Source organism: Puma concolor, chromosome C1 (assembly GCF_028749965.1).
Source record: "Puma concolor isolate L17-30 chromosome C1, mPumCon1.1.hap2, whole genome shotgun sequence".
In the NCBI taxonomy this organism is placed as follows: domain Eukaryota; kingdom Metazoa; phylum Chordata; class Mammalia; order Carnivora; family Felidae; genus Puma; species Puma concolor.
In genome coordinates, this window is record NC_141674.1 from 166,421,847 (window position 1) to 166,448,477 (window position 26,631).

At 39.4% G+C, this 26,631-nt stretch overlaps 1 long non-coding RNA gene across 1 annotated transcript; it reads right to left on the reverse strand.

The window, feature by feature from the left end:
- Window positions 1-641: 641 nt before the first annotated feature.
- LOC147578559 (uncharacterized) lies at window positions 642-26,631 on the reverse strand. Its single transcript, XR_015255339.1, has 3 exons — window positions 25,069-26,631; window positions 12,847-13,034; window positions 642-1,812 (listed from the first exon to the last, which is right to left on the reverse strand). It is a non-coding gene; the product is annotated as an uncharacterized LOC147578559 (long non-coding RNA).

The following is a 26,631-nucleotide window of genomic DNA, read 5'->3' on the forward strand; positions in this document are numbered from 1 at the left end:
AATAAACTTAAAAAAAATAAAGTAAATAAAATCTTTTTTAAAAATCACACAAAACAAATTTATATTATTTGTACATATGTATGTATTATCTGTATGTATGTATTGATATTATATTATCTATATGATATTTCACTACCAAACCCAGAAATACAAGATACAAGGAGAGTGAGTTTGGCTGTACATTCATTGTTTCTTGCAAAGATTGGAACTTAAGAAAAATCAATCAAGATGATTAAATCTAACTTTGGGGAGTTGTTTTCCATTGTGTCTGAGCCGAAGCTAGCAGCGAGAATTAGTGATGCCATGTTGTATACACAGCACAGCTGATCCAGGCCTTACGACAGTCATTGGACAGACCTGGTGAAACTGGCTGCAGTAGAATTATATCAATGCAGAAAGAGCCTTGCTCCTTTAACAAAGTCCTCAGTTCAAAGCAAAGTGAAAGCTTTTTTGTTTGCTTCAGTTTCACATCGAAGTTCATTTTTGGTCACTCCTCCTTGTGTAGGAAAAAAAAAAATTTTTTTTTAATTGTCAAAAAAGTTTCCTAAGCATTTTTGGTAAACACTACACCTAAGCCAGGAAGGAGCCAGACCCCTAAAGAGTTTATGGTCTAAGATGTGGAGAGAAGAAAGGCAGGCAAGTGGGTGTACAGCAATTTTTATTGCCGAATTAACCACCAAAATGCAAATCAAAAGAGGACATAAGGCAGGCAGCAGCACCAGGTCATGCCCTTTCATTCTCCTTCCTTGACCACCATTTCTTTTCCTGCTCCCCTGCTTTATTTGTATAGTGGGAAATCTATTGTCCATGGTGGAGTTCAAGTATGCCTGAGCATGTTTGTCAAACTGGTGGGGCAGGCCTTGCAGAAGCCTGAGGGGCCTCTGGCAATGCACTCAAACTGGGTCTGCTACTTCAATTCAAACAGATCCAGACAAGTCTGGCAAATTAGGAGGAGGAGGAGGCCATATGTGTGAGATGCACAAAAGGCTTCCAGCAGAAGAACTCCATTTTCAGGGAAGAGCAAAAGTCTTATTTGCATGACCAAGGACTGACTTATCTTCCCCTGTCAAAGTAATTCTCTTTTTTTTTTTTTTATGATTAAGGTATAAATGACATACAACATTATCTTAGTTTCAAGTGTACAACATAATGATTGGATATTTGTATATACTGCAAAATGATCACAGAAGTCAGGTTAACATCCAACACCATCCATAGTTACAGAATTTTTTTTCTTATGATGAGAATTTTTAAGATTTAATTTGTGAACAACTTTTAAATATGCAATACAGTATTATTAGCTCTAGTCACCATGCTGTACATTACATCCCCAACTTATTTATTTTATAATGGGAAGTTTGTACTTTTTGACTCCCTTTGCCCATTTCACCCACCCCCATCCCAGCCACTGGCAAGCACTAATCATGCTAACTCTCTCTGTATCAGTCCAATTTTAGTGTATGTGCTGCCGAAGTGAGCACTCAAAATAACTCTTTTGATTGTTTTTCAGTCCTAGGAAACTGGGACACAGGGTCAGAATCTGTATACCCAATGGGATCGTCACTGTTGCTAGCTTACACAGGATTTGCTATTAGATCAGAAAACAAGCCTTAAGGGTACCTTTGTATACATCAGAAAAAGATGCTCTTCATTAAGCCTGGCCACGGAGAGGTTGAGGGCAGGTAACAGCAGTTCAAAACCAGACAACCACAACTGGAGACCCTCATTGGAATAATGGGCATGCTATGAAGCCAAAGGACTCCAAAGTACCCAGTTTCTGCATGGTACAACCACATCTTCTCTCCACAGGCCCTGGGGAAGAAGTTTAAAAGTGATGAGAAAAGGAAGTCAAAGAACCATACACCTAAAACCCCAAGGCCAAGCTCTCTGATTATAGACCAAGCACATGGTTTAGGCTTAACTCAAAATGAGTTCCCTCCCTTCCCTTAAGCTCAACTCAGATCTTGGCATCTTCCATCCCTTAAGCCAGCTAGCCTCCTGGGATAAGAGACCAAAAAAATAGCCTGAATAGTGACCCGAAATCTGACCCAACAAAGCCTGAGAAAGGAGCACTGAGAGGAGTGGGGGAGACCTGAGGAGAGTGATCTAAGGCTTAAATCACCAACGTTTCTTGTTCATGGGCTTGACCATCAAAGTTCTCAAAGTGCAAGTTTACAAAAAGTAAAGTGCCACTTTACAAAAAGTGCCACTACAAAAAAAAAAAAAAAAAAAAAAACAAAACATGCAAGGAAAAAACAGCCAGGAAGTCAAAAGTAGTGGGGAAGAAATCAATACAGTATTCCAATACCATAATCCAAAAAGAACAAAAATGTCAATCAGAACTTAAAGAAATATTAATACTGCTCCCTGGCACATAAAACATAAAGGAGTGGCAATTTTCTGGAACACATCCATTTCTGTAATTTACTCAGCTGACTAACCCAATAAAGGCTACATTTACTAAACCCCAAGCCCACAACCAAAGATCTTTCTTTCTTTTGATTTATCTTAAAACATTTTTAAGTAACTGATGCAGTCATTTTATGCAGATTTATTAGAAAGCTCAAGGTATGTCATATAACTGCTATAGTTTTAGCAAAATAAAATCACTGCGATCTCTGAAAAAAAGTGGTATAAAAATAATAAAATGATTAATAGTTCTTCAAATTACAGATGGCCCCCAGCTTACAGTGGTTTGACTTAATGGTTTTTTTACTTTACCATGCATGGTGCATGGTTCAGTAGAAACCGAACTTCCAATTTTGATTTCAATCTCTTCCTGGTCTAAGGATATGCAGCACGCGACTCTCCTGTGACCCTCGTGACGCTGGGCAGCGGCAGCCCCAGCTCCCAGTTGGCCCCGCCATCCATCGGTGGGGGAGGGGGTAAACAATGGACACTTGTACAGAACCACTCTGCACCCATACAACCATTCTGGTGTTCACCTTCAGCACAGTATTCAATAAATTTCATCATACAGTCAACTGTTTCGTTATCAAATAGGCTTTGTGTTACAGGATTTTGCCCATCTGTAAGCCAATCTAAGTGTTCTGAGCACGGTTAAGGTAGGTGTGGCTAAACTGTGATGCTCAGTAGATCGGGTGCACTATATGTACTTTTGACTTCTGATGGCTTTATCAGGACTTAACCCTAGCACAAGTTGAGGAAAATGTGGATAATATTCACTATGCATTTTACTCAGAAAGGAAGAGAAAACCCCAACTGAGGCATCATGTTCAAACTTGCTTCAGGCCAAACACTTTTTCAAAAGCTGTATTTTACAGACATTATCTACAAATACAAATAAAAGCAGGGGTGTGCTGGTAAACGTTTAACAAGGGGCTCTCTGAGAAACACTGATTTGGAGGTATAAATACTGCTTTCTGTGGTATAAATGCTCCCACCTTGGGTATCACGAATGAAGACTTGTAAGAGGTGCACCGAATCCTTGCCAGTGGGCAGCATGCCTCAGACACCCCGATGCCAACCCCACCATTCAGTTCCCTCTCCCTTAACACCCAAGGGCACAGTTTGAAAACTCTTAGCAAGATAACTTTGTTCAAGGAAACTTTTTGATGGTTATCACAAAGATTGTTAAATTGCCACTTATCAATACTTAAGAAATCCTGTTTTCCTCACCTTATCTTAAGATTCAATGAAAGCTCTAAAAATACACAGTAGAGATTTAGTAACCACCAAGAGACAACTCCCACCCCTCATTTAAATAACCTTTGATCTTCATCGTATGACCTTCCAAATATACACTTTATATACATCTTGTCTCAAATTTCACATCGTATGGAATTCTAAGGAGGACACACAAAAATTTGCTCTTAAAAATTCTAAAAGTCAGATGCACAGATATGATGTAACTCCCACTTTCCCTCCCTCTCCTTTTCCTTATCTTTTTCTCTCAAATTCTCTCAACCCATTCCCCATCCTCGCTCTCCTTATCTCTCTCCAAAAAAAAAAAAAAAAAAAAAAAAAAATCAGCCAGGTTGAATGAGGAATCTGTACAGAAGGGGAGAACATTTCAATCTCTTCCCCTCCCAGTCTCAGACTTAGCAGACATGGGCCTTTTGATGTGGGGGAGTCTAGAGGGAAGGCCAGAAGCAAATCACCTTCCTGGTGTTTCTGTCTCAGAGAGCCCAGAGTCACATCAGTCAGTGATGGTCATGTGAGAGAGACGCCCAGTAAGAGAAGGGCACGGGAGACAGCTGCCTATGGACAGAAGCATAAAAGAAGGAACTGGGAGTTTGTGCCACTTGTTAGCAATAACCACATTTTCTTCCTTCTTTTTATGTGTTTGCTTTCTGGTGAGCAAGTGACCACTCATTTTTTTCCTTCTTTTCATGGCTGTCTCGAGCTACCCTATTTTTTTTTTTTAATATTGCTGGATTATGCTAGCAGTGGACAGGAAATAAACATTTCCTCAGATATGGTAGGAACCTACAGTGAAATATTTGCAGTTTCTCACAGGTACAGGTCAAGTTAACCAAACAGGGTGGGGCCTGATCCCCAGAATTAAGTGAAGTCAAGAGCGCTAGAAGGCTGTCCTTTCCAGACTGTGGCCTGGCCTGGAGGCTGAGCCAGTTCAGTGTTCCACACACCTTTATGGAGGCCCTACTAAGCGCTAGGCACTACTAGGTATGGAGGCTCTGGAAATTGGTTCTGCTATTCAAGAGCCCTGGGTTGTCCTCATTTTACTATTATTATTGTTTTTTGCAGTCAGGGAGGTGGGTGATCTTTTCTTATTCTAGGCAACATTCAAATACCTTGCATACACCCACAGACGTGTCTGAGACTCGAAGAGAACATTCCCCAGAGGGGACTACACTGTGTCCCTGGAGGGAGGGGCAGTGACTTGGGAAAGGAAAGTGGAGAAGGGATACAGATATATCATCTAGATCAGGCTAGGTGGCTTGAGAACTTGGGGAGAGGGAGTTGTGAAGAGCAAAAGACTTTCAGGAGAAATCATAGGACAGGATATAGAATATACTAATTTAGGAGAGAAGAGCTCCGGGAAGGAGATAGGCAGGAGAGGACAGAGAGATCGCTTCCTGACAGGAAACTCACCACCGGGAAACTGCTCATAACCAGGAAGTGTCGGAGAGCGATTCCAGCACCCAGAGCTCTGGATGTGCTGCCCACATGCCAGTCACATGGCTGCAGAAAGAACAGAATCAAAACTGGAGGGCAAATCTGGTGAATGAAAGCAAAGCCAGGACTTTGCCCGCTTCTCCAGAAACCAGAAGGCCACAAGAGAGACCATTCATCCTAGATCTCAGAATAGGATGATAGGATAACTAGCATAGGCTGGCCCAGGGAAGGAGCTAGAAGAGCTAACACTCGTAGTGTGTGCCAGGCGCTATTCTAAGTACATTCAAGTATTAGCTCATTTAACCATCAACAAAGAGCTCTGTGAGATAGGTGTTACTATTATAACCATTCTACACATGAGAAAATTGAGAAACACAATGGTTAATTTATTTCTGCACAGCTACTCAGTAATGTAGTCTGGATTTGAAACCAGGGAGTGTTGCTCTGTGGTTGCAGAGCCCACACCCACAACCCTATGCTGTAGCACTAAAAAAGAAGAACAGAACAAAATGGGGAACAACAAGTTAATGTTTTCAAGAGAGTAACATGAGAATTGTTTTTACAATTTACTTCATTCATCACTAAAATGTGTCCTGAAGTTCTCTTATGTCATAGTAAAGGCATTTGCTCACATGACATTTTGAGCATATTGTACAAGAGAAACATATATGCATTCAGCAAATATTTATTGATGACCTTCTCTATTCCAGGCAGTAGATTAAATGATAGAGTTCCTGGTTTCATGGACTTTACAGTCAAGGATGAGAACTCAGTGGTCACAAGTTATTACTGGAGAATGCACGATAGAGAAAAACCCTCACACTTAAAAAAAAAAAACAAAAATAAAACACAAAACGGAGGTGCCTGGGTGGCTCAGTTGCTAGAGCAACTGACTCCTGACTTCAAGGTCATGAGCTCGAGCCCCACATCAGGTGTAGAGATTCCTTTAAAAAACATGATTAGGAGAACCTGGGTGGCTCAGTCGGTTAAGCATCGGACTTTGACTCAGGTCATGATCCCACAGCTCGTGGGTTCTAGCCCTGCATCAGGCTCTGTGGGGACAGCTCAGAGCCTGGAGCCTGCTTCAGATTGTGTCTCCCCTCTCTCTGCTCCTCCCCCAGTTGCAATCTGTCTTCCTCTCAAAAAAATAAATGTTAAAAATTAAAAAAAAACAAACAAATATAATTAAAATTTTGGGGCGCCTGGGTGGCTCAGTGGGTTAAGCTTCTAACTTTGGCTCAGGTCATGATCTTATGGTTCATGGGTTCCACCCCTGAATCAGGCTCCCAGCTGACAGTGCAGAGCCTGCTTGGGATTCTCTCTCTCCTTCTCTCTCCCTGCCCCTCCTCCACTCACGCTTTCTTGGTCTCAAAATAAATAAATAAACTTAAAAAAATAATTAAAACTTCAATATTAAATACTGATTTCATACCATATACCAAAAACATCACATATATTTGTACTATTCCTACAGTAACTCTACCTATTTTATAGACAAAGAAACTGAGGCACTGAAAAGTTAAAAAAATTGGCCATAGAGTAAGTGGCAGAGATTCAAATCTAGATTTCTCTACTATGAAAATCCAGGTTTCCTCTTTTACTCTACACTGAAACAAAGAAGTCCCATGGAGGGGCACCTGGCTGGCTCAGTTGAAAGAGCATGTGACCCTTGATCTTGGGCTGTAAGTTCAAGCTCCATGTTGAGTGTAGAGATAACTAAAAAAATAATCAATCAATCAATAAACTTTTTAAAAGTCCCATGAAAAGAATGAAAGTCAATGATAGTTAACTGAACTTCCATGGACTCTCTAAATCATAATTACAAATATTTAGTTTGAATATGTGAATGTTTGGGGTTCCTGGGGTTCAGTCAGTTAAGTGTCCAACTCTTAATGTCCACTCAGGTTGTGATCTTATGTTTCCTAAGACTGAGCCCCGAGTTGGGCTCCACACTGACAGCTTGGAGCCTGCCTGGGATTCTCTCTCCTTCTCTTTCTGCTCCTCCCCCCACCCATGCCCCCCCCCAAATAAATAAATAAACATTTTTTTAAAAAGACTATGTGAATTTTTTGTAACATCCATGTGTGTATTGGGCAAGGAGTGGAGTTGGAAGCAAGGGAATGTTGGATTAAAGGCCTGCTGGCTCTGAAGTAGAATCTTTAAAGGAATTATCTTTAGTTGATTGGTGATAAATACTTTGCTTTTAACTAGCTCCTCTTTTGAAGGTGTTTTTTGTTAAATGTTTATTTACTTTTGAGGGAGACAGAGCATGAGGGGAGAGGGGCAGAGAGAGAGGGAGATACAGAATCTGAAGCAGGCTCCAGGCTCTGAGCTGTCAGCACAGAGCCGGATGAGGGGTTCAAATCCACGGACTGGGAGATCATGACCTGAGCCTGAGCTTGAGCCAAAGTCATGGAGGTTTTAACCTACTGAGCCACCCAGGTGTCCTCTTTTGAGAGTGTTTGAAGGTAATGGCATTATCAGGACAGTCTTAAGGTACAGTAAGAAACTTTTCCTAATTCCTAGTATAGGGGGTGGAATAAAGCCCCTTTAGTAACTTAACCTACTTTGCATTTCTTTTCTTTTAAGTTTATTCATTTATTTTTGAGAGAGAGACAGAGACAGAGAGAGTACTCAGGGCAGGTAGAGAGGGAAACAGAATCCCAAGCAGGCTCCATGCTGTCAACACAGAGCCCAACATGGGACTTGAACCAAAAACCTTGAAATCATGACCTGAGCCAAAATCAAGAGTTAGAAGCTTAACTAACTGAGCCACCTAGGCACCTCCTACTTTGCATTTCTGTCAGAAAGCTCCTGGTTGGCAAGGTGATCTCAACACTCTTTTCACTCTCTTCCCCTCACTGGTTGGTGGAAAAGCATGGGTCTCTGGGAACAACTGTGGTCCCAGTTCAAATTTTGGACCTCCCATTTTATCCTGTTTTGTTGGAAAAACAAAACAACCTAAGGCAAGTAAAGGTAGCACTATCCCCCAAATTAATTTGTTCTGTTTACACACACACACACACACACACACACACACACACACACACACAGAGAGTGATCCAGTGGCCGCATGAAAGCAAGTCCTAAGAGTGAAAAGTGAGAATATAGGACAAATATAACAACAAGAGGAATAAAAATGATATAATGAGATCTTCATAAGGATCCCCATGATTGTTCTTCTCCCTGGAATCCTCCAAGCAAGTGCCACTTTATAACAAGACTATTTCTTTGGTCAACATTTCTAAAGTAATCAAAGCCAATAGGCTTAAAAAAGAAAAGCTAATTGTTACCACTTGGACAATTGGAATCATCCAAGGTAATTTTTAAAACTTTTGATGCCCAGGTTCTACCCCCAAAGATTATGACTGAATAGGTCAGGGGTACAGCCTGGACATCAAGACTTTTAAAGCTCTCCGACTTGGGGCACCTGGGTGGCTCAGTCTGTTAAGTATCCAACTCTAGATCTCAGTTCAGGTCTTGATCTCAGGATCATGAGTTCAGGCCCCACATTGGGTTCCATGGTGTGGAGCCTACTTAAAAAAATAAATACATAAATATATAATATGATTCTAATGTGGAAAATCATCAGTGTCAGATTTGAAACATAAGACAAGATTGGCTTTCATCTATTTAAAAATAATTAGGGGCGCCTGGGTGGCTCAGCCGGTTAAGCATCTGACTTCGGCTTGGGTCATGATCTCACAGTTCGTGGGTTCGAGCCCTGTGTCAGGCTCTGTGCTGACAGCTTGGAGCCTGGAGCCTGCTTCAAATTCTGTGTCTCTCCTTCTCTCTGACTGTCCCTTATTCCCTCTCTGTCTCTCTCTCTCAAAAATAAACATAAAAAAATTTTTTTTAATATAATTAATGTGCTGTGTCTAGACAGGACAGCCTTCACCCTTGGTTCAGAATCTGGGCTATACCCCACTGACCCTTTAGAGGGTGGCTTTGATGGCCATCCCTTCCAGAGAGGACATAGTGACAGGACACACACCTGAGCCATGCACTTCTGTTGCCGAGCTAAGCCCAATTATCAGAACCACCATCCTTCTCCTGACATGATGAAGGAAGTCAGTTTCTGCGAAGTTAGAACCACCTCCGAACCTTCCTCCCCACATGTCTCTGCTATCATTGTACAGAGATCTTGCCTGGAATGCCGAGAAGCTGTATCCCTGAGCACTTTGGGAAGTGCAGCCTCCTGGCAGGAAAGCCAAACCCGCTCTAAAGCCTGCTGCACTCTTGTGTGGGAGAGGTGGTCTACCTTCACTTCCAGGAGAACTTTTCTGTGATGGATTCAGTTCCAAAGTTTGCTTCTTCCAAATACATTTATCATCATCTTATTCACATGCTTTTATCTATTTCATTCTAAAAATATTACAAGAGTTTTTATCAGGGGAGGTTAACACCTTTTATTTTAGTCAAAACATTTTGAAAGAATTATATATTGTTCTAGGGGCAAATGCAAAAAACTTGGGGAAATCTTCTATAAATGACATTCATTTTACTTATTTCCACCCACCAGACATAATGTACCTGTGGCATTTCTCTGTGCACTGATTTTATTACTATTGTACATATATATATATATATATTAATTTGGTGTCTAGTCAAAAAACAAGGACAACTTAAGGCTCGTATATTTCAAAGGCAAACAAGTCAACAGATTATATAGCATCATATATATAGCATTTGTCACTTTCAAAGGCTTCTAGTTATTATTTGAGTTATACCAGTCAATATCTATATAGTTATTTTGTAGTTATCTCAGGATCACAAGAGATTTTTTCAAATAGCACTAACATATTACTATGATATGCTGTTAAAAAAAAGCAGTTTCATTTCTGCCTGAAAATAGAACATGGAACAACACTACAGTGCCAATGCTGTCCTGTACGATGTCACACAATACAAGAAAAAGGAAGTCTATGAGTTCATAAACTCCAAGAAGTCAGGGACCAAGTGTGTTTTATTCACTGTTGTATATTCAGCACTTAGCACTGTGGCTAGTATACAAAAAATAATCAATAAATAAATGTTTGTTTAGTGAGAATAAACACGGAAAGAGAATAAAAGGAAGGGAGGGAGGGAGTAAAGGAGAATATGGAAATAAAATGGGAGAACACTTCACAAGCCCTAGTATGGAACCTTTTCTGTTTTGGCCACATTTATTACCCTTGCTGGAAATAAAGTCTTTGCATAGAAACCAGATATTTTTTGAATGATGGTTAAGACTACATAATCACATGTATATTGTCAGAATTTTTTGGTGGCAAGTGGCAGAAACCCCACCTCACTTATTTTAAACAAATAAGGAGAATATTTTTGCTCACAACAAGTTCCAGTTCCTGGCTAGCTTTAGTATGCCAATATCCAGATGCTCAAACAGTGTTCTCTGATCTGTCATCCTCTGTCCTTCTCTCTCCCCCCGCCCTGTCCCTTTCCTTACTAGGTTTATTTAGGTAGAATTTCTGCATGTGCTGGGGAATATGGGCCCTGATAGTTCAGATACCTCTCTCTCTCTGAGCATTCATATCAATCTGCCAAAACAGTGTTGGTCCTGCTTAGACAGGTCACAAGCTCATTCCTAGACCAGTCTATATTTCCTGAGAAGTGGGTTACTCTGCTTGGCCAACCCTAATCACTCAGAGCAAGAGAGAAGCAGTTCTCAAAATATAAGCTATGGGATAAACACAAAACTAACAGATATCTGTGAAACCATGCAAAGAACTTAAAATATAATACTAATTTTTTTAGAAGATATAAAATTGTATTTGTAAGATGGCAAGTAGGCAAAACAATTTTTTAAAAAAAGGAAAAAGAAAGGTAAAAGGTGACCATCAAAAAAAAATGAACTAAAATAAATTCCTCTAAAATATTAATAATGGTTATGTTTGGGTGGTAGAACTCTGGATAATGTTTTTCTACTTTTCTTTTGTTCACAATTTTCTCCATTGATTACCCATCATTTCTATTATTAAAAAAATTCATATGGGGGGCCTGGCTAGCTTAGTCAGTGGAATGTGCGACTCTTGATCTAGGAGTTATGAGCTCAAGCCCCATGTTGGGTGTACAGGTTACTAAAAACAATATATAAAAACTTTAAAAAATTCACAATGTTGAAGGACATGTTTTACATTATAGTTATTTGTGTAGATTTTTTTTTTTTTTTCACTTTCCAAACTGTGAAAGGAAGGACCAAGTCTTGTGCAACTGATTTCTTTCATGGCCCCTAATACAGTGTGTTGCCCTTACTAGATTCTCAGGAAATATTTGTTGAACAAAAGACAAAACTTAGCTGCCTCCCCACTTTCCATCCTGCCTGAAATCTCTGCACTTGTAACTTCTTTGCATTAAGGCAATGAAGGCTCTTGATAAGCCAAAAATATATTTTCTAAGAAATGTAATACAAGAAATGTAAGTGTACTACTTAACACCTTAATTGAACCAAAAAAGCAAGCCTACATTCTTACAAAATGCAGTAGGAATGGGACAAAGAAAAGGTTCGGGAAAGGGGGATGCTGAGTGATTTTCAAGGATAAGGAAAGACATTCTCCTAGTAGAGTACTTCATAGTCTGGAAGCCTACGAAGCCTAGGCTACAGGCTTTCTTCAAACTACGCATATTTGTCCTTTGTCATTGTGATCTATCTTAAACACATTTCGTGAAATGTTACTGAAGGAAGAATGTTGTAGGGCATCTGTTTCCCAGATGTTCAGCCTTGGTAAAGTCTATGGTAGATGACCATGGAAAAAGCAAACATTCTACTTTATTGCCTATGGGATATTAACCAGTTTTGTATTTATTGATCAAATCATTTCAACATTCCTGACTACATGTGTGTATATATTTAGCAATATAATACTGATATTTATTGATAAGAATTTGTTATTCAAATTATCCTTTGAATTGATCTTACTCTCTTACTGGTTCCCTCATTAATTAATGAGTTGATGAAATTTTGATACATCTTCTTTATATATTTGCATGAAAATTATGTATAACTTTTTTAAATGATATTTTAGCACCATGGATGTTTCTAGGAACATTTTTATTGGTTCATATGTCAGCAAGTTCAAAATTAAAATTCTCAGTTTCCAAAAGATATCATTCCATTTTCAAAATGTTATCAGTTTTGCAATAAATCTAATTTTCCTGAATTTGAATTAAAAAACATACTCCTCAGATAATTTTCAAATGGTGTTTGAAAAGAAGAAATTACTTGCTTTAAAATCAGATCTTTAAATAAAATGACATATTAAGAGCAGATAGATCAAGAGAGTGTGAAGAGAACAAAATTAATAGAGGATCAATACAAAGATGTATGATTTTAATACTACCCTGGACAAAGGTCAATAGCACAATTAAATAGATGACTTGTAAGCATTTACAAAAAAAAAAAAAAAGATCATTAGCACAGAATTATTATTGAGGCAAGAATTAACATGGAGTGTGATCCATATACCCACCTTGTTTACTCAAGAAATATTTGTCTGTGTGTGTGTGTGTGTGTGTGTGTGTGTGTGTGTGTTTTAATGTGTATTTATTTTTGAGAAAGAGACGGAGTGGAGCAGGGGAGGGGCAGAGGGAGAGAGACATATACAGAATCTGGAGTAGGTTCCAGGCTCTGAGCTGTCAGCACAGTGCCCCAAGAAATACTTGTTTGATCGGCTAATACCTTAGAGTAAATCATGTATGAAAATGTTCATTTACCCCCACACCATTTGCATTTCTCCTTTAAAAGTTTACCTTCAAGGGGCACCTGGGTGGCTCATTCCGTTAAGCATCTGACTTCGGCTCAGGTCATGATCTTGGGGTTTGTGAGTTCAAGCCCAGCATGGGGTTCTGTGCTGACAGCTCGGAGCCTGAGAGCCTGCTTCAGATTCTGTGTCTCCCTCTTTCTCAGCCTCTCCCCTGCTCGCACTCTGTCTCTCTCTCTGAAAAATAAATAAACATTAAAAACACTTTTTTAAGTTTACCTTCAAGCATTCCAGTATCTTGGTTCTTAAAAGTTAAGGCATCAAGTAAAAAAGTGTAATATAATCTACTCTGCATTTTGTTTCCTGAATATTTTACTTTATTGACTCAAATGTCAGTGGAGTAATGCAGATCTTAAATTGGTATGATTTAAGCCAAAGATAATGAGTGTTTTAGGACCTAGCCTAGGTAAAATTGTAGGTAACACTGATCTTTGAGGACCCATTTTCTCCCTTGAAGAACCCCTTCCTACCAGAGATCCTCTTCTTCAGGCTTCTTCTTGACATGCAGGAACCCCGTTACATTGCCCTTCCCAGGCCTGTCATTCCAACTTTATCCCAAATACTGTCACCTGTAGGCTTTCACTCGCCAAAACCTTATTGTATTCTGTTTCCTTAGGTGTATGAAAGTTGAGGTCTCTCTTCCCTTCTTCTAATTTCTTTTCTCACTTTTGCGTAAACCAATCCCCAAAGAAAAATGTTGTTGATTGGTCAGAGCCCAACACATCAAATTAGGCCAAGTTTACACTTGAGCAGATTTACTACGTGTTAAAGGTCATGCTCACCTCTCTGTACCATGACACTAGATCAATTGTTAGCCTGATTGAGAGTCCTAGCTCTTTTCTCATTAAATTCTTTCATGTGGTCAATCAGATGATAAAATCTCAAAGCAAGTTTGAGAACAGAATTGTCCAACCTCAAAACAATCTAATCTTCCTTAAATTTGATTGAACCCTTAGCCAGCAGTCTCAAAAGTACCTGAGGCAAAACAAATGCAAAGGCTAAAAAAAAAAAAAAAAGAAAAAAGACTATCTTTATTTTAGGAGTGATCCCTTTAAGTTAGGAGTGAAGTAGTTTGTGGAAAATTGGATAAAGACTAAAAAAGGAAATTAATCTGAAGTCACATTTTGTGTTTTATCCAATAATAACAAGCCAAATATTCACAAAAATCTCACAGAAAAGGTGCCTGGTTAGTGGTAGAAATTTGTCCTGGAATGCAGTGAAGAGGAAGCTAACATACATAAATACATATGTAAAAATGATCTACTGAAATTTCTTTGTTTAACTTGGAAGCTATGGACCAGTGAACTGAAAAGAAAGAAGCAGAGACAATACTCCATTAATGAAAGAACCTGGTGAAGGTACAATAGGAAAGGGAGGGAGCTCTGGTTCTGGTCTCTGTTACCTGGAGCTCAGCTGAGAAACACTACCCGCAGGAACATGCTACTGGTTCAGATATGTTGTTATTATTTCATAAATGCTATGGAGATTTATTTAAAAAAAAATAAAGCAAAAGAACAAGGAATAAAAACATGAAGTTTTATTTGGACTTTGCCTGTGTTTAGTAATTAAACTTTGGTCAAATTACTCAAACCACAATGAGGAGACAGCAATTTTCACTGAGCTGGGAGGAAATGATAATGAATCATTGTCAAGCACCCCACTACCTATTACCCGGGTGCTTAAGATTTGGTAGTTCTTATGTGTGTTTTTGAGATTAAACATAAATTAACTGTTTAATTTCTTAATCCTGAAAACATTTTCTCAGCAACATGATGCTAGCCAAGGAGGTTCCAGAATCTTCCTGAGGCTGCCCATAGGAGACTATGCAGACAAACCCATTTAAAGGAAGACTACCTCTGAAAATACCAAGATGTAGTACCTATCAAAAGGATTGGGGTATTTTAATTCAAGGTAAAAAACTGAAACATGTTCCTGGAGCAGAATATCTGTTAGATGCCTCAAAATCAGCCCAGCCAAACAACTCTCTTTATAGCTTTCTTTATCCCTTCTGACTCCTACCTTTCCCTTATAGCCTGAGGAGTCAGTGGTACTGTCATCATCCACTCAGTTTAAGAAACTCAACTCCTACCTTATTCTTTTTTTTTTTTAAATGTTTATTTTTGAGAGAGTGAGATAGAGAGTAAGTGGGGGAGGGGCAGATAGAGAATCCCAAGTAGGTTCCATACTGTCAACGCAGAGCTTGACACAGGGCTTGATCTCACAAACCGAGAGATCATGACCTGAGCCGAAACCAAGAGTCAGATGCTTAACTGACTGAACCACCCAGATGTCCCCCTACTTTCTTTATTTAAGCGGTTACTAAATCTTGTAAACTTCCTCAGGTGTTTGTTTTCCTTACATATATCCAACAACTCTGCCCCATCACTCCTGACTAGTCTAACCCCTCCTCTGCCTTATTCACCCCTAATAACAATACAGTTAGCTGAAATGAAATAATTGATGCATTAAAAACAAAAATCCAATTGAGTAAATGTGAAGATCTAATTGGCTTTCTTAAGTGATTCATAAATCAGGCAGCATCCCATCTAACAAGTACAAAGGAGCTCTGAAGAGCTGTACAAAAAGGAAGGTTTTTATAGGAATGAGGGTGGGGCAAGGAAGTTATCAAGCCAAAAAAAAAAGAAATGATTGTTTCAGGCAAGGTCACTTTTCCTTATGGGGAAGGGGGGGGGGATCTTATTATACAGATTACCTCATCTTCCTTTGGGGTATGGAGAGAGCCCATGTGACAGATTACCTCCCTGGTGCCGATCAGAAAATTCCTGACTGACTTTCCTGACTGACTGGTTAAGACTGCATTTCTGGGAAGGTTACAATTAGGCTAAGTATTATGCCCCAGTTTGTTGATGTGGCCTAGTATAATATATGACTCCATTTTGGGTCTGTGGTGTGTTTTTGTTGTTGTTGTTTTAATGTTTATTTATTTTTGAGAGACAGAGACAGAGCATGAGCAGGAGAGGAACAGAGAGAGAGGAAGACACAGAATCCAAAGCAGGCTCCAGGCTCTGAGCTGCCAGCACAGAGCCTGACGTGGGGCTTGAACTCACAAACCGTGAGATCACGACCTGAGCCAAAGTTGGACACTTGAACAGAGACACCAGGTGTCCCTTGGTCTATGGTTTTCTTTTTGACAATGTATATTTATAAACACCTTGAAAAAGAGGAAAAAACTTTAGATTTAATTCCTGCCATTGGGCACCTGGGTGGCTCAGTTGGTTAATCCAACTTTGACTCAGGTCATGATCTCACAGTTCGTGAGTTTGAGCCCCACATCTGGCTCTCTTCTGTCAGCCTGCTTAGGAGCCTCTGTCCCCCTCTCTCTGCCCGTCCCCCACTTGTGCTTTCTCTCCCTCTCTCTCAAAAATAAACATTTTTAAAATTTTTTTTTAAGATTTAATTCATCAATTGTCATCTACTGAAAATACATGGATTTTATAAAATAATTCATATTATAAAAATTACAAATACATAGGAGAGAAGGCATAATGAAGCTTGATGACCTGTCACCTCTCATTGTTCCTCCTGTCTGCTCTTCTCCCAACTTTTTTTCTCCTGGAATATTTTGAAGCAAATTTGTTCATCATATTGGCTCACCAGTATGTATTTCATATACTGAATTTTTGAAATTTTAGTATCACTCAAAGAAAGAGAGAGGAGAAATTTGTGGCTAACAGATGAGAACATAATCTGTCCCCTTAACAAGGGTTTTTCTTTAGGAATTTTTCCTAATTATCTATCTTCCTTTCCTTCATAAATTTCTCTTTAAGTTTAACAATTATATTGAATTCAATTATTTAAATTTAAGTAGGAGTTTTTATGCTGAATTGGGAGTTCTCAACTAACAAACTGTCCTCAAGTAAAATTAAATTCTTGAATTTTACTCCCAGATCAACAACACTTTAAAAGTCACATACTTGAATGTTAAATATGGGCCTAGATAATCATTTGTCAATGAGATTAAGTCACTTATTTCCAGGATATCCCATAATTCAATATTAAAGTGAAGTATTATCTATTTTCACTCTTGTATAAATAATCCTATATTCTGACTATTCTATTTAATATGCATGAATTTCTTTTCTTTTTAAAAAATTTTTAATTGAGGGGTGGCTGGGTGGCTCAGTGGGTTAAGCATCGCACTCTTGATCTCAGCTCAGATCTTGATCTCAGGATCATGAGTTCAAGCCCCACATTGGGCTCCATGCTGGGCGTGGAGGCTACTTAACATAAAATAACAAACAAAATTTTTAATCAAAGTATAGTTGACATATGTTACGTTAGATTCAGGTATATGACATAGTGATTCAACCTTTATGTACACAGATAAATGCTCACCACAATAAGTATAGTTGCCATCTGTCACCATACACAGTTATTAATTTACCTACTCTTAAACATCTAAGTTATCAGTAAGGGACCCTTCATCAAGAGTGCTTATTTTTATCAACAAAATTGAGAGGGCCTTTTTGAGAATCTGTTTGAAGACACAGATTTGAAGTTTATTTTATTATTTATTAAAGATTTTATTTTTATGTAATCTCTACACCTGACATGGGGCTCGAACTCACAACTCTGAGATAAAAATCACATGCTCTACCTACTGAGCCAGCCAGGCACCCTCAGATTTGAGGTTTAGACTCAGCTTTGTTTTGTTTGTTGTTGTTTTGAGAAAATTGTCAAACCATTAATTTTTTTATATTATAGATGAATGTGTGTTTCACTGGTAAGATTCAAGCAGTCTATAACGCCCTGGGGTGTTAAAAAGAATGCAGGGATAGTGAGTGCCTCCAGAAGCACCTTTCTTTCTCCTCTCTACCCATTCAGATATTATCCATCCTTAACAATGCCATTCAGTGGGGCACCAGGGTGGCTCAGTCAGTTGAGTGTCCAATTCTTTTGTTTTAAATGTTTATTTTTATTTGTGAGAGAGAGAGAGACAGCACACAAGTGGAGGAGAGGCAGAGAGAGACAGAGAAAGAAACAGAGAACCTGAAGCAGGCTCCAGGCTCCAAGCAGTCAGCACAGAGCCCAACACGGGGCTTGAACCTGCAAACTGTGAAATCATGACCTGAGCTGAAGTCGGAGGCTTAACCGACTGAGCCAGGTGCCCCAAGTGTCCAATTCTTGATTTCAGTTCAGGTCATGATTTCAAGGTTCATGAATTCAAGCCTCACAGAGGGCTCTGAACTGGCAGCACAGAGCCTGCCTGGGATTCTCTCTCTGCACCTCCCCTGCTTGTTCTCTCTCTCTCTCTCTCTCTCTCTCTCTCTCAAAATAAATATTTTTTAAAAATACCATTCAAAAGTTTCATCTTGTCATGTTGTGATTTATCACTAGAGATGTATATTTGGCCCTCATCCCTGTTTCTGTTACACAGATCCTCAAACCCTGGGAATTTCCTAAGTGATGAAAACAATAAAGATGTCTTATATTAATGAGGTGACTTTTGGAAAGCACTGAAGAATGGGGGCAGGTTGCCAGGAGAGCAACCTTGTGATTAGAGAGTTGGAACTTTCAGTTCCCCGACCCTGCCTCTGTGGAGGGGAGAGGGTCTGGAGATTGAGTAAATGGCCAGTGATATAATCAATCATGCCTAATGAAGCCTCCATAAAAACCCGAAAAGATGGGGTTCAGAGAACCTCCATGTTGGTGAACCCATGGAGGTACTGGGAAAACAGCACACCCAGAGGGGGCATGGAAGCTCCTTAACCTTTCCCCTTTCCCCATGTCTTGCCCTATGCATCTCTTCCATCTGAGTTTCATCATTTTATAATAAACCACTAATCTGGTAAGCAAAATGTTTCCCTGGGCTCTGGAACCTCTCCGATCTGTAGTCGGCCCGTCAGAAACACAGGTGACAATTTGGGCCTGCAACTCATGTCTAAAGGGGGTGGGAGGCAGTCTTGCAAGACTGAGCTTTTAATCTGTGGAATCTGATGCTGTCTCAGAATAGATAGTGTCAGCATTGAATTGAATTGTAGCGCAGCTGGTGCCCAAGAATTGCCTGTTGGTGTGGGGAAACCCCTCTTCCACGTTGGAATTGGATGCAGAACCCTTACATCTCCATCTTGAAATTTTCCAAGATCCTTGAGACCATCAACAATTTCCTCACTTCTCTGAGGCACTTTAGGCCACACAAATCAGTACTTCTATATTGTCTCCCTGTTCTAACTATATTATGAGGACAAAGAAGGTGTCTTGGGCCCTTTTTAGCATTTCCAAAGCTTTACATAGTGCTGCACATATACATGATTTTCAATAAATTCTTAATTAACTAGGATATAACAAAGAATCTCAGGACTCTGAAAGATGAAATTTACATCCAAGCACTAGAATGCCTCCAAAATTCATATTGTAACAATGATTTATTATGTATGCAATTTGAAGATATTAGCATAAAAATGGGTTTTTATCAGTTATTCCTAGAGCCACTTGCTTTTGTACCTTACATACTTCCAGAATTTTATTTTTTCTGGTTCATATAGTGGGCTTATATGTAAGCCCAATTTACTAGACAACAAAATGTAAAGGAGACTAAGTGTTCTTGCTTTATGTGGTAGGTAGAAACCCAGGGCAGTGAGATGGAGGAGAGGCAGGGAGGAATGGGAAGCAACGTACACGTGGGCTGTACGGGAAAGCAGTGCCACGAGGTAGTCAGCCAATGAGAAGGAATGGTGAGAGTCAGTGTGGGTCGCCCCACACCGCCACTTTGACATATTATTTTTTTAAACTTTATTGTATTTTTTTTATAATACACAAGTGAGGGAGGAACGGAAAGAAAGGGAAAGAGAGAGAATCCCAGGCAGGCTCTGCACGGCCTCTACAATGTCCGATGGGGGCTCGAACTCACAAACTGTGAGACCATGACCTGAGCTGAAATCAAGAGTCGGACGCTTACCAGACTGAGCCACCTAGGTGCCCCAACATATTGATTATTTTGAACTAAATTTACTTAAGAAACAGCTGGTACAGGAAGGACCCTTTGTCCCCCTGAAAGTAGGAAATAAAAACTCCAGTGAAGGCTACCCTCCCTGCACCTGAAGGGTAGAAAGCATCCTTATCACCAGAGACAGAGAATTCAGGGCCAAGAAGGCTATATATTGCCCCTCATTTATTTGACACCCCAAGCCCAAATCCTTTTGTCAGTTCTTCGCAAATAATTATTCCTTTGCTTAAAAAGTATAAAGTTTACCTGCCTTGGTCACTTCAGGGAGTATCATATTCTTATGGGCTCCTTAATGTTTGAAATTAAATCCCTCTCCTGTTCATCTGTCCTGTCAATTTAATTATTAGACCAACCAAAGAACCTAATGGGGACACCGCAGGCTCTGATGTGTGCTCCAAGCTGTTTGCACAAGCTGTTTCCTGGGAGTCCCAGGAAGCCATAACATGGTCTAGAAGGGGGAGTTGTCCCAAGAAAATCATGAAGGTGCAGATTTTTCTGTAGGTAGTTGAGAACAGGAGACTGGTTCTGCTGGATTTAGGCCTGGAGGCCATTCCCAAATGTTCCTGTCTGAGACACGTCAGCACTGCTCGTTATCTGCAGATGACATACAGGCATTTGGCACAAGTGGCCAAATGAGAGATCAAAGGCTTTGTTTGTTAGGCAGCAATTTTTTGTTTTGTTATTCTATTATGTAATCTACGTTGATAATTGACATTCAACAGTTGATACTGCAGCCATTTACTTTGAGCAGAGAATTATCAAAGCAGGATGGTGTGGAGATGTTAGGAATTCTATGATGAGAGATTACTAGGTGATAATTATAGCTTCACTTTAAATTGTGTATTGCAAAATACCTGCTTTGTTTGTCTTGTGGATGAAGAAGTAGGGAGAAGGGGAGGAATCGAGGATTGAGCCTGTCTCTGAACCTAATTTCTCAGGAGAGTTCTTACAAATCATTCATTTTTCTTGCATGAAAAGGTATCATACACTTTTTTCTTTTTGTTTTTTTCTATTTTTAATTTATATCCAAGTTAGTTGGCATACAGTGCAATAATGATTTCAGGAGTAGAATCCAGTGATTCATCCCCTACACATAACACCCAGTACTCATCCCAACAAGTATCCTCCTTAATGCCCCTTGCCCATTTAGCCCATCCCCCCATCCCCAACCTATCCAGCAACCCTCAGTTTGTTCTCTATATTTAAGCGTCTCTTATGTATTATCCCCCTCCCTGTTTTTATATTATTTTTGCTTCTCTTCCCTTCTATTCATCTGTTTTGTATCTTAAATTCCACGTGAGTGAAGTCATACAGTTGTTTTTCCTTAATTTCACTTAGCATAATACACTCTAGTTCCATCCACGTTGTTGCAAATGGCAAAATTTCATTCTTTTTGATTGCTGAGTAATACTCCATTGCTTATATATACTACATGTTCTTTATCCATTCATCTGTCGATGGACACTTGGGCTCTTACCATATTTTGGCTATTGTTGATAGCGCTGCTACAAATATTGGGGTGTATGTGCCCCTTTGAAACATCACACTTGTCATACACTAATTTTTTTAAGTAAACTCTACACCCAACATGGGGCTCAAACTCACAACTTGGAGATCAAGAGTTTCATGCTTTACCAACTGAGCCAGCCAGGCACCCCAATATCATACACTATTCTGATTACAATTTATTCTATTTTGCTCTTCAATCTGAGAGATTTATTGTATCTTTTGAGAAAGTAGTTAGTGGCTTATTTTAACCCCTTAACTCACACATCAAATTAAATAAAACATAATTAGCATCTAAATTTCACACCACTTTGGAAAGCCAATTCTGAGTTTTAAGAAATGAATTGCCTGTAAGTTGAAAGAATCAAGTGAGGAAAGATTTGAAAGCACAAAAAATAAGCCTGTAAGGCTTGAGGCCACCAGAAGAGAAAGCTCTGGTACAGGTGTCCCACATCACCATGCATGGTGAGCTATACTGACTCCTCATGGAGAATTTTCACTACAAAACTGCTAATAAAGGAAGCAATTCAATATTATACCTTCAATGTTTAAGGCATCTTACTACAAATATACTTGGCAGGTTATGGCCTTTATTTCAGAAATTTAAAACTTCAGGGCCACAAGGGTGGCTCACTCGGTTAAACCTCTGATTTCAGCTCAGGGCATGATCTTGTGGTTTGTGAGTTCAAGCCCCTCATTGGGTGAACTCGAGCCCTGCATTGGGTGAACTTGAGCCTCACTTTGGGTGAGCCCCACTTCTCTCTCCCCCTCTTTCTCTCTCTCTCTCTCTGGCCCCTCATGGGATTCTCTCTCCCTCTCCCCCTCCACCCCCCGCCCCTCACTCACTTGCACACTCTTTCTCTCAAAAATTAATTAATTAATTAAAATATAATTTTTGTCACATTAGCTAACATATAGTGTATACAGTGTAGTCTTGGCTTCAGGAGTAGATTCCCATGATTTATCACTTACATACAATACCCAGTGTTCATCCCAACAAGTGCCCTCCTCAATGACCCTCACCTATTTCCCTGCTCCCCAAGCCCCCACCCCCATCAACCCTTAGTTTGTTCTTTGTATTTAAGAGTCTCTTATGGTTTGCCTCCCTCTCTGTTTGAACTTCTTTTTTCTTCCCTTCCCCTATGGTCTTCTGTTAAGTTTCTCTAAAAAATATTAGAAGTTTAAAGCTTCTATGGGATGGCATCTAAATTCTGCACAGAGGCCCAGGGCAGCCAAAGCTATTACTACTTCTACTGTCTGTGCAGAAGAGCCATGAAGAGAGATGAGGGTGAGTGGCTCACCAAATGAGATGTTTATCTCACTCTATCTCTGTTTCTGTTCAGATTCAGAGTCCTCTTCCAGTCTTACTATTAGCCATATGACCTTAGGAAAATTACTTAGCTTCTCTGACCCACAGTGTCCTTCTCTCTAAAATGGAGATAATAGACCTACCTATGACCAATAAAAAAGATTAACTGAAACAATTTGCAAACATTTTTGGCAACTAGTGGGCTCTTTAAGCAAGTTTCTAGCCACCTCCTACCTTTTAAATATAGGTGGAAAGGAGAAGTCACACTGCTTCCTATCTTGTTATCTTTATTGCCTAGAAATTCAAACTCACAGCAGAGGAAATAGAGCAAAATCTAATGTTGAAATCGACAGAGAGCCAAAAATGGAGGAAATGGCTGTATTGTTCTGACCTGAGAATTATTTAACTCCAGTGAAACAGATTCTCAAAGGAATAAGCAAGAATTCTTAAAATGTTTAGATTTTTAAATTTTTTTACTATTTAAGAATTCGACTTTGTGGGGGCACCTGGGTGGCTCAATCGATTAAGCATCAGAATCCTGCTCAGGTCATGATCTCATGGTTTGTGGGTTCAAGTCCCACATTGGGCTCTGCGCTGACAGCTTGGAGCCTGCTTTGGATCCTCTGTCTCTGTCTCTGTCTCTCACAAAAATAAATAAACATAAAAAAAGAAAAAAGAATTGGACTTTGTGAATGCTTTTTATTTTATGTTTTTTTAATCCCCCAACCTGCAAAGGTTGAGAGAGCTCTGTAAGACTTTTTTAAAAATGTTAATTTATTTATTTAAAAACAATTTTTTTTAACGTTTATTTATTTTTGAGACAGAGAGAGACAGAGCATGAACAGGGGAGGGCCAGAAAGAGAGGGAGACACAGAATCTGAAGCAGGCTCCAGGCTCTGAGCTGTCAGCACAGAGCGTGACGTGGGGCTGGAACTCACAGAGCGTGAGATCATGACCTGAGCCGAAGTCGGACGCTTAACCGACTGAGCCACCCAGGCGCCCCAAAAATGTTTATTTATTTTGAGAGAGAGAGAGAGAGAAAGAGAGAGAGAGCATGCACAAGCAGAGGAGAGGCAAAGAGAGAGAGGGAGACACAGAATCCAAATCAGACTCCAGGCTCTGAGCTGTCAGCACAGATGACAGCTATGGCCTCGAACCCACAAACAATGAGATCATGACCTGAGCCAAAGTCAGATGCTCAACCAACCAAGGGACCTAGGAGCCCCCTATGAATGCTTTTTAGAAACAATCTTTGCTCCACATTTTAAGGGATACTTTAATGACACCCTTGGACTTGGCTCACACTACCATGTAAAAAAATGTATTGGCTAGAATGTGTTATTCTTGGCAACTAAAAATAGCCTGCTGTCTGTCCTTTCCATCTCTATGTTGAAAGACTCCTTCCAGTTCTGAAAGGTGTGTGGTCATTAAAGCATGAACAAAACTGAAATGTTTGGGCCTAAGGACTTTAGCTTGAGGACTTCAGAACACATGTTTCTTATAGCTGAGACGGCGCCTTGTCCATCACGGCATTGCAAATATTAATAAATATAGAAATAAGCTTTTTGTTATCAAATAGCATACTGTTCAAAACTTAATTATAAGACTAAAGGAAGTTTTTCAAATTTGTCTCCACAGAAAATCTCAACATTAGTGATGTATTTAATGTCTATTTATATTTTTGAGCCACAACTAATTATGAATATAGGAGAATCACTTAAAAGTTGTTTTTCCTATAATAGAAACCATAAACATGGTCACTTCTTATTTCATATCTGTGAATACTGTGATTCAGATAATACATATTTTAAAAATCTATCAGGTAATAATTATGGGGTAAATGAACAAAGCTTTATTGATAAAGGTGAGGCCTCATTTGAGTTTTGTTTCCTCTCTAAAAAGTGCTTCATTTTATGTAGTCCCAGATTTTTCTTATTCCTTTTTGTTACCTCAATAGTGTTTTATATCAATAATTAGAAGGGTAAATTATGGTATAAATTAATGAGGGAGTTGGACTACATAATTTCTAGTATTTCCTCCAGGTCTGATATTCTATGTTCTATTATAAGAATATTTCATAAAGAAAGTTAGAGGTGAATAACATCATCATAGAAACATGAACTAAGTGAAACGCCTGAGGGGTAGAATCCTTTCTCAAATCCAATCAGGCAATTTCTTTTTGATGGGTTTGAATATATATTTGGAACTTCATTATTATAGATTATAGTAACTCAAAAGAAACGAGGTCCCTAGAGTGTAAGCAACATACTCACAGTTACAAGTCAACTCAGTGCAGTGTTAAAATGATCAAATATGAAGAGAAAAATATTTCAATAACATTTTTAGATTTTATCTGCCTGTCTTCATTTTGGCTACTACAACAAATACTACACAGTAGGTGACTTGAACAACAAACATTCATTTCTTACAGTTCTGGAGACTGGGGAGTCCAAGATCAAGGTGCCAGCAGATCTGGTATCTGGTGAGAGCCCTCTTCCTCATTTGCAGATGGCAGCAATATTGCCAGATCCTCACATGGCAGAGAAGAAATCATCTCTCTCATACCAGTATTGCTCCTACAAAGTGTTGAAGCTCCAACTGAATATCATAAAATCTAGCTCGCATACAAAGAGAAAATGTCAAGGAGTATGAAAATGTAGTAATTGTTACTATTTTCAAATGTCATTGATCTCCAGTTTGCTTCACTTGTCATCTCCCATTTTCTTTGCTGTGATGAGTAAGACTGATCTTTAACATCCAGGAGCCCTAAGGCCAAGGTTGATGGATCAAAGATAGCTACCTGAGGTAAAATAGTCCACTGGCCTCCCTGTATCACATCATATTCTGTCTCTCTCCCCTCACTCCTACCCCTCTCAAATATTTTGATCAGACACCTAAAGCTTGAAGGTAGCTATGCTGATTAGGTCATACAAACTTGGAGGCTGTCTGCTATTTTGGGAACATGTGCATTAATGTGCTGGCTACATGAAAGAGGAAAATGGAGTAGATGGGCTAAGAGAAAGGAAGAGGAGACACCACTTGGCCCCAGTGAGACAGAAAAAGGAAGAATATGGATTTCTTGGTTCCTGATAGCTTCAGTGATAGTCTGATTTCCCATGAAGCCTGACTATGTTTGATTTTGTGAGGTCTTTACTATTACATGTCCCCACCCCTTTTATTTGAATTAATTAGAGTAGATTTCTCTTCCTTACTTACAAAAAAGAAGATGAAACAACTGAGGATATACCCCCAGTGACTGCCTGTAGGGCTGGCTTGACCTGGGATAGGGAGTTAAACAGAAAGCAACACTTGGAAGGACTTCATGGACCATCTAAGGTCTTGGTTTACAAAGTTTAATATTGCTAGTTTACTGGGAACAATGGTATGAGTGCCCCGCCTGGAATTAACTAACCTGAAGTGCTTCCTAAAGGCAGACTGGGTGACCCAGGGAGACTGAGGAAGCAGAGAGCACCCACCAGCTGGAGCTTACCCACCCTATCAGCTACACCATGCTAACAATATTTTCCCTTTCAGTAAACAGCAGTACTCACTGAAGGAGAGTCAGTTTTCTAAATTTAGGGATTTAACCCTAATTATCGACAGTTCTAACTTTAACGGTTACACCAGTATGTGGCCAGTTTGTCTTTGTTACGTATTATAAGGTCTAGACTAAGAAATGTGTAATTCCAAAATCAGGAAATCAAGGTCATTTTTTTGGAAAAGAAGAAAAAGCTCAAAATTACTTCAAATTGAGGAATCAAAATATGTGACAATTCTCCCTCAGATACATGGAATTAAGTGTTCTGAACACGTTAGCACATTCTGAGGTGCTTCATGCCAAATGGTTTATTAAGCTGCTTGGGTCACTGCTTAGGTGTTTTGAACCTTCCTTTCTCCCTTCCCCCCAAAATATTTTTATTGCTCTATTATCTAATAACAATAAGTTTCTGATTTTCTTTTTTTTCAGTGTTGATTTATTCTGAGAGAGAGAG